We start from the raw sequence: 8,958 nt of genomic DNA on the forward strand, positions 1-8,958 counted from the left end.
CTGTTCTTGAGCTATAAATGTTGATTTTAGTTGGTCCCAAGTAGTTTTAGCGCGTGATACGGTCTCTAGGCACTAGTAGGAGTAGTTGCTACAAGTTGGGTTGATGCTTGTTCACTTTTCTTTTGAAGTCTCTAAAAATTTCAGAATTTTTCACAGCTAGAAAAAGGAAAAGATGAGTAGGCTCTTGAGAGGCTCTTCAAGTCGTAACCACAAGGAGGATGAGAAGAACCACCCCAAGTACGTAGTCCCTCGAGTCACAGAAGTTCGAGCGTGCGAATGGCCAAGTGATGAATTTTTGCGCGCCGCCGGACTTTATGAAGACTTTTATTACTTGGTGGAGAACGCAGGTCTTACTGCGTTCGTTGAAGATAAGTGCCCACAATATCTCCTTCTCACCAATATTTCCGTTCAAAGCTTCAACTTTTATCCGAGGAAGAATCCTCCCATGGTTGAGTTCATGATATACGATGACCCCCAGTGCATGACGCTGCAGGATTTTTGCAACGTATGCAAATTACCTTATGTTGGGGATATCCGTGACCTTCATCCACGGGACTTGGAGGATTTCATTGGTTCTATTGCTGTTGGAGAGGAGAGAGGAGTGTCTCGCGCTAGAATTGCTAGCATAGATTTTCCTGTGCTTCGGTACTTCTCACTATTTGTGGGAAAATGTTTGATTGGCCGTGGAGAGGCTGGATCACTTAGTTCTCCAGACCTTGCGGTTTTGCGCGAAAGCCTTTATAACGATAAGACCTATAGCTTGGGCGCTATAGTAGCTCAACGGTTGAACCTGAACCGTTCTAAAGGTGTTGTCTATGGAGGTATCTATGCTACCCGTCTTGCCAGACACTTTGAGATACCCATTGGACTGGGAAAGGAACGAGAGATGCTTCTCCCTGAGAGATATCTGAATTATGACAGCATGCTTCGCATTGATTTTCTGGATAGAGATGCTAGTAGGCGGATGATTTATAACCTGGTGTTTAGTAAGGGTACTCGGGAGACTATTACCTTGCCTACTCCTTCTTTGTTTGATCTTCATGCAGGTAGGTACACTATTATGCCCGCGGACATCTACGCATATTGGGGCTTAGCCCAACCACAAGCGCCCGCCACTACAAGGAATATGCTAATACACGATGCTATTTTTCGTCACTACATCGTCACGGTTTTTAATTTACGACGATCTCACGACGAAAAACCAAGCATCGAAAACGGAGCGTCAGAAATGAACAACAGCGATGTTTTGATCAAAATCGTCGTAACTTTTACGACGATTCCTGGATTGTCGTAACCTTTACGACGATACTAAATCGTCGTTGACAATCTAACCCAGTCCTACATGGCAGTCCTACGTGGCAAAATTACGATGAAATCAAAACGTCATGGTTGAAATCAGCCCAATCCATTTCAATTGATCACATGGGTTGCTTTTATTTGTTGGGCCTTTTTCTTGTTGGGCTTCTTTTTGGGCCTTAGCTTATTTACAGCCACTTCTAATATATTTTTCGAATTTTTTTGTATTATTATCATTTGGGTCCTAGCCTTTTAGTGCCCAAATACATTTGATTCAGTTTAGTTTTGACCTTTTTCATTTTTGAATTCAGCAACATTTTTTTATGCTATTAATGGATCTATAAATAACAGCCCATACACATAAATCTGAAGCATCTCTAAATGACAGCCCACACCACAAAATTTAAAGCATATTTCAAGATCTGATAATATAGCCAAAACCTGTAGCACAACCAAAATCAACTACCAAATCTGTAGCACAAGCTGGTACAAAATTACACAACCAAGTGCACAAATTTTTTTACCAAACCAAGTGCTATCACAAAATCTGCTACCAGACCAAGTGCTATCACAAAATCTGTTATCAAGTATACAAACACGGCTACCAAATCTGTTTTGCTTGATGGGCGATGCTTGGTCAGAACTTCCGCAACAACTAAAAAAGAAGACTTTCGCTCTTCGCCTTCTTGTACAGGAGCAGTCATCTTCGCCTTCTTGTACAGGACCCTTTCACAGAAGCAGATCAGATGGGAGCAAACTACCTGCACAAACCGGATGCTCGAATCAGACCATGTGTGTTAGTTACACACATACACCACAAAGTACCCAGAACACATATAAAGATGCATATTATGATCATTTTGTCCTATAAAACCTGGACTTAACATAGATATATGTGTAACACTACTTCATATGACAAAAAAACTGCATGACCTGCACATATACTACTATCAATAGGAGTCAAGTTACCAGGACCTGAATTATAGGAACTGCTAGTGGTTCTACTGCAGCATAAATTGGCTAGGCATCATCACTTGCTAAAGCAAAAATTGGAAATGTTGTACTCCCTCTGTTCGCTTTTATAAGGCGTTTTAGACATTCAGACACTGCCTAAATTAGTGCAAAGCAAGCTGTCTGAAACGTCTTATAAAAACAAACGGAGGGAGTAATAATAACATACAAGACACATTTCCATAAGTCTGAATCCTTGTACAAACCTACTTCAAGTGATATTCCCATTGATCGGAGAGTTACTATGAAAGTTCAGTCATCGTGTGTCCTATTATGTTAAACCAGCTCGTGTCCTAGTAGGTTAAGTTTAGAATTCGAGTAGATTCCCTATTAGTGGAAGGTTTTGTTCGTGAATGACCTCTACCAGCACAGAATATAGAATTTCAGAAGTGGTCTAGGCGTCTGGTGACGAGTTACTCGTACAATTACTAATTAGGTAAATGAACCCCGCTCTCAAAGTTGTACAAAAGTTTCAGAGCACATCATCTAATTGATGGTTTCAGTATGATACAGAAGATATTCTGTGAGGTTTACATAAAGGAAAATGAATAAACATGACAGTAACAGTTAGCTAACCTGATAATTAGAGTTGCTGCTATGTGCGTTTAATGAGATACAATCTTGCTTACATGATTGAAAATGATCAAGCCACATCTGCATAATTGTGTAAACATGATCTTGTGAGTATCAGCATCAGCACCAAATCTCATTGTGTATGATAACAAGATTAAATCTCAAAAGAACCACATGGTAAAAGTTTCAACAAAAGATGGTGCTTCCAGCGTGAGGAGGCCGACGAAACTGCGGAGGTGCTTACATTCATTATATTGGGATTCGCAAGATCTTTCATGTTTAGAGCAAGGATATGCCTCTTGGCCGCAAGCACGGGCTGAAGGTCCTGGTTGGCTGAGGACAACAGAATCTGATCATAAGTCACATCAGTTGCGAGGAAGCGATCGTCAGACGAACAGAGAAACACAAGAGTCAAACAAACACACTCGTGGAATAGGAGGGGAGACATGCTGACAGAAATGGTTCGAGTTGCACGCAGGAAAGACATGCTGACATATCTGAAAAAGGCAGAGAAGGAAGGTCAATGTACATTGGGAGAATTATTGAAGGAAGTGTGAAATCTTAGTAAACAATTAAGCAATATTAATAGGCGTCTCTGTCAAAAAAAGTTCAGAGTAACAAAAACTATGTGAATATCCTAACATAAATAACAGTAACATCACATCACATCTCAAAGATAGCTGGAATGCAGAGAACATCTCTCTAAGCAGTTGCACCAAAACCCTTAATTACCACTGACTATGCTACTTAGATAGCTAGTTCAAAGTGCATTCACATATCACTTTTCCTATCTTCAGTTCACTAGAGGCCATTGCCTTTCTCTAAAAAGAAGGATCACTGTGAAAACATTAAACTTTCAGTATGTAAGGCCTTAATGACATAATCATAAGCAGGAACTCGCTGTGAACTTTCAGTATGAAACATTGACTCAATAGTGTGCATCAGCCTGGAATGAATATCTATCAGAAGAGTAGAAGTGTCTATAATACACCGCAAATTATACATACTGTATCTATCAGCATTATTTAGTTCTGAATGTTCTATCCAAGAAGAACCACACTGATGCAAATTTGAAATGCAGCAATTTCCTCTGTTGATCAGGAGGGTTCACAATGTGGTAGTACTTGATGGCCTGGTACTCCGAGTCGGGGATGCCGAGGTGCTCGCTGTCGATGTCCATGAGCTTCATCTCGAAGTCGGCAATCTTATCCTGATCTGTCCATCCATCCATCCATCCAGATCGGGGTCACCGACGTAACCACAAGGATCAAAGGGGAGAAAATAGATCGAGCGGGGGGGGTCGCTTACTAGACAACTCGAACATGAAGGTGACGGTGTCGGAGCCGTCGTCGGCCTTGATTGTGATGATGTCGTTGCTACCGGCGCAGCAAAGCATCTTGGCGATGTTGCCGAGGTTCATGCCCATGGAGAGGTTGCGGTCGCAGCGGTAGTGCTCGAAGCCCTCGGAGCGGAGGAGGAGGGCGACGAGCGTGACGTGAGAGGAGTCCATGGCCTGCAGCGAGAACCCGGTGCCAGAGCAGTCGAAGTTGGCATCCGTCACCGGCTCCATATTCAAGCAAGTAGTAGTACCATAGTAGGCTGCACACACATTCAAACAACTAGAGAAGCACAACATGAAAAAGTAAATTGTTGAGATCAGTGACTACAGCTACTGAAACGAAGCGATTCAACCATCAGGAAAACGAAGCACAACTACTGCTTGCAAAACAGAAACAAAACCACGACCCATTTTTCTCAAAACAAATTCAGCAACCGCGATGAGATTAAGAGCCACCAAGCCCGATCGTGGAGCATGCGCCGAGAATGGTCAGCATCCATGTTCATAAAATGAAATCAGATGGTCAGCATCCATGTTCAAAAACTAGCAAAACAAAAAATCAGCTGCTACCTGAACTTGTTTTGACTTGGTACTGATTAAACCACTTTTCAGTTTCTTCTTCACTTAGATTGCAGGATTGTAAATCTGCAGATATATTCTCTGTGAGAAAGACAGCTCAAGAGAATATGTCATTCAAATAAGAGGGGGAGTTGAAGGTTGTCTTAGTTGGCTTCACCTCACGTCTCACAGGCCCAAAATTTAACATGACTGTATGATTACAGTAATAAGGACTGAAACCTTTTAGTTGGTCAAAAACTGAAACACGACGGCAAGCGGCGCCATGAGAATTCGCAACTAATAGCCAAATGCATTCTCAGAGGTTTTGGTATGCATAAATCTGTGAGACATCGAAATGGCGTGCGAAACCATGCTAGGCGCATATCCGAATGGATACTGAGAGCTCCTGGTAACAACATGATTTGTCCTCATTTGCGCTCTCCTGTAACCACGCTGCATCAAAATGTCATCCTTAACTCCTTGATGCATGGAAACCAGTTGATAAATGAGCTACGCTATGTCAAAATAAATCTTATTTCATTTTTTTGTCATTTCTTGATGTATAGGAATCACAAATGAACATGCATATGCTACTATGCTTGAACACGAGGAACCAAGATGGGCTCTAAAGTTTGTATTCCCAATTCCAAAACTACCACCACTCCCCAACGTATTGTACGCCTTGTCAAAGCCGAAGCAAAAGGAACTCGAATTCAGGGGATGCATCCTACGTATCCCCCACCGACACTGAAATATTCAGTCTGTACAAAAACAAAATCTGACAGGCCATAGACGACAGCACGAATTCGGCAGCAGCGACGGCAAAGCTAAAAATGGGGAGGAGCAAAATGCACATCGATGCCCTCGATCTTCACGGTGGTCTACATCACCCCCTTGAGCTCATCTCCTTGTTGGCGGCCTTCATCGCGCTCATCTGGACAGACCAACAAAAATCAAGAAAAATCAACAACCGGACTGCAGATGAACTGAACTACAGCAATCAGCAGTGGGGAGGAGGAGGACTCCGTCGACTGCATCGGCTTCCTCCCCCTCGCGGACGAGGAGAGGACGGGAAGTCACGAGAAGGGGTTTGGCGCACCGGGGAAGAACTTGCCGACGATGCGGATGACGGCCCGGTCGGATCTGTCCCCGCCCTGCACGCAGACGACCTGGAGCTCCTCGAGGTCGGAGAAGTCGTCGCCGAGTTCTAGGACACAGTCCTGCCACTCCTCGCGGTCGGCGGGGGAGGTGACGAGCGCCGCGCCGGCATCCACAGCGAAGAGCCTGATGCGAGCGCCATGGCTGCCCTTCCTGCTGCAGACTGCCCGCAAGCCCGGCGGCGTGCGGGGGTACGGAGAGTGTGGGAGCCGCAGCGGGTGCGGTGCGAAGGGAAGTGGCGGCGACGATCTGGAAGGGGAGTTTCGTGAGGACGTGTTGTGGGGATGGAATCTGAGCTAGGGTTTGTGTGGGTGGGGTATCTCTTTTTCATTTTTTTTATTTTTATCTGTGCATAGATGAACGTATAGATGTGGGATGAAGAGATGGATGGATGGATGGATGGGCGCCATTTCATCGATCCGTGGGTTCGGAAATCAGTAATTTAAAATAGTTTTCAAGTACTAAAAATAGAGTAATTTTGTGAAACATCTATCAAAAATCTTTCCCTAATAATAAAGCACGGAGTGCTTCTGTCGCCCGTCGTTTTCGCAGTTCACCGTCTGATTTATGTTATCCCATGCGAGCCTTTTCTATCACGGACAAGCAAGTAGCAGGGTGGTTTCTCTCTTTCTAAGCTAGCCCGAACACCTAAGTTCGAGTCCCACCTTACACCTTTTTTCGTTTTCAGTTTAAAATCATTTTTTACCTTGCGGTTATTAAACTACGAGACCGTGAAGACTTAAGAGTACACACGAGTTGTGGTGGCTAGAGCGAACACGTCGAGGTTCGATACCTCGTTGCCTAAATTTTACTATCTTTTATGTAATTAAAATGCATATATGTATTGTATTGTCCCACCTCGCTCCCTTCCACAGAATACCATCAACTTATGTACCTTTATAACTTGATATCAATATAAGCAGCCCATAAATTCTGTATGGAGTTAATCCGTCTCTCCATAGGAAGAAAACTTGTGGGATTATTATGGGGGAGATTACCGGAAGAAAATTGACATGCAAAAGAAGATGACATGCTTAATGTTTCCAAAGGTAGACACGCTAGAGGTGGTATGAAGGAAAATTGTTAAAAAAATATTCACAATTAAAAAGTTGTTTGCAAATAACAAAAATGTTCTTGATTTTCAAAAATATCAAAAGATTGTAAAATTGTAGATAAATTTGAAAAATATTCACGATTCCAAATATGTTCAAGAGTTTAAAAAAAATTCTTGATTTCACGGAATTGAGAATGATAGTGTATCTCGATAATGCAGCAAAATGTGATCATGATCATTGAACATTATGAAAAAAAATCCCGTTGCAACGCACGGGCCTTTTTGCTAGTAATTTACAAAAGGGCACCATATAAATTTTCATTAGAATTAGACCACATTTTATGAATGAGAACCAATTTGTATGCATTTTTTATATTTCTAGCTATTTTTAATCATTTTTCGAGTGATAAAAATATTATCAGAAACAAAGATTGGATGATGAGCTCACATGGATTGTTATATGAGGCTAAAAATTTGTGGAGAGCTATGTTTTGGGCACATAGAAGATGTGGAAAAAATTCAACTAGTCAGGATATTCCTATCTAGTACTTCCTTCACAAAGTAGTTAGCTGAACGAAAACTTTGGAAATTTGTTCAGAAATATTTACTAGGAAAATGGTTTCGAAAGTTTTCATGTGGCGCTGATTTGGATAGGAAAGAGTGCCCAAAAAATATGAGGGTAATCAAATAAATAGAAATATCACTTCCTTCACAAAGTGTTATTCTGAACAGAATAGGAAAATGAATATTGCTGAAATATTTTTGAACTATGGAAGGAAGAGTTTTCACATATTTGAGAATATATGATCCAAAGTATTTATGAGAATTTTTCGAGAATTTTTGGAATGACAAAATAGTAGGTTGCTTCACAAACTAGAAGGGTTTGGCACGTGACATAGAATGGACCCTCGAGTGACATGTCAACATAGTTAGAACATGTTACGATATTTTTATAATCGTCGTAAAAGTTATGACGATCTCATATTATGCAGTTACGACGTTTTTGACTCACATCGTCGTAATTTATATGTAGATTTGATCCCCTCAAACGGTTTACGACAATCTCGGATGAAATCGTCATAGATTTATGACGAATTCATCAACGACGTATTAAAAAACATCATGTATGAGCATATTTCTTGTAGTGCACGCCCGAGCCGCCAGTCGAGTACCAGACACCAGTTTATCAGTTGGAGCCAGAGGAGCTCACACAGCAGTGGCATCCACAGTCTGCTCCGGAGTATCCTGGAGCATGTTATTTCCCACCATGGGAGTAGACCAAGCTACGCCAAAAGCCTAAGCTTGGGGGAGTACGTGTTCTCACCAACTTTATATTCATGCTTATGCTTTCATTTTGTTAGCCGATGTTTAGACTTTGCCACTGTATTATCCATGCTAGTAGTTTTTTGTTTTCTTGTTTTGTGTCCTTTTGAGAAAACCCAAAAGGATTTTTCTTTCTTCTTTTGCTTGTTGGGAGCTTTCCCGTGTAAATAGTTTTCTTTTTCTTTGTGTCAAGGTAGGAGATATTGGTTACAATGCTTAGTGGTTCTTACATACTTACGTGTTTAGCTTTCAAAGGGTCATATTACTTTCTCTTCTCCTTTGTGTTTGCCTGCAGATTCAGCTTAGTCCAATGCGCTTATTATCGTTTCATTGTTCGATCGTGCAAATGAAAGGCAACAATGATGATATATGATGAAGTGACTGAGACTGAAAAGCTGGTATGAACTCTATATATTTTGTTTTTGTAAATATGACTAGCTTGTCAACCCAGATTTAGCTTTGTTGTGAGAGAACCATGTTTGCAATGACAACTTAGAGATCATAGTTTCTGATGCCATGCTTATTTAGCTTAGAGCTTATAATGGTTTGTCTTGATTGCCAACATAGATTTTGAGATGACTATGATGTAGTATGATAGGATGGTATTCTCCTTTGAATGTTTCAAGTGGCTTGACTTGGCGCATGT

At 41.5% G+C, this 8,958-nt stretch overlaps 1 long non-coding RNA gene across 1 annotated transcript; it reads right to left on the reverse strand.

Annotated features, from left to right (window-relative positions):
* Positions 1–1,898: 1,898 nt before the first annotated feature.
* On the reverse strand, positions 1,899–3,228 carry LOC123429693. The gene is made up of 3 exons (XR_006622730.1): positions 3,125–3,228; positions 2,884–2,961; positions 1,899–2,057 (listed from the first exon to the last, which is right to left on the reverse strand). It is a non-coding gene; the product is annotated as an uncharacterized LOC123429693 (long non-coding RNA).
* Between the last annotated feature and the right edge of the window lie 5,730 nt (positions 3,229–8,958).

Source organism: Hordeum vulgare, chromosome 2H (assembly GCF_904849725.1).
Source record: "Hordeum vulgare subsp. vulgare chromosome 2H, MorexV3_pseudomolecules_assembly, whole genome shotgun sequence".
NCBI lineage: Eukaryota > Viridiplantae > Streptophyta > Magnoliopsida > Poales > Poaceae > Hordeum > Hordeum vulgare.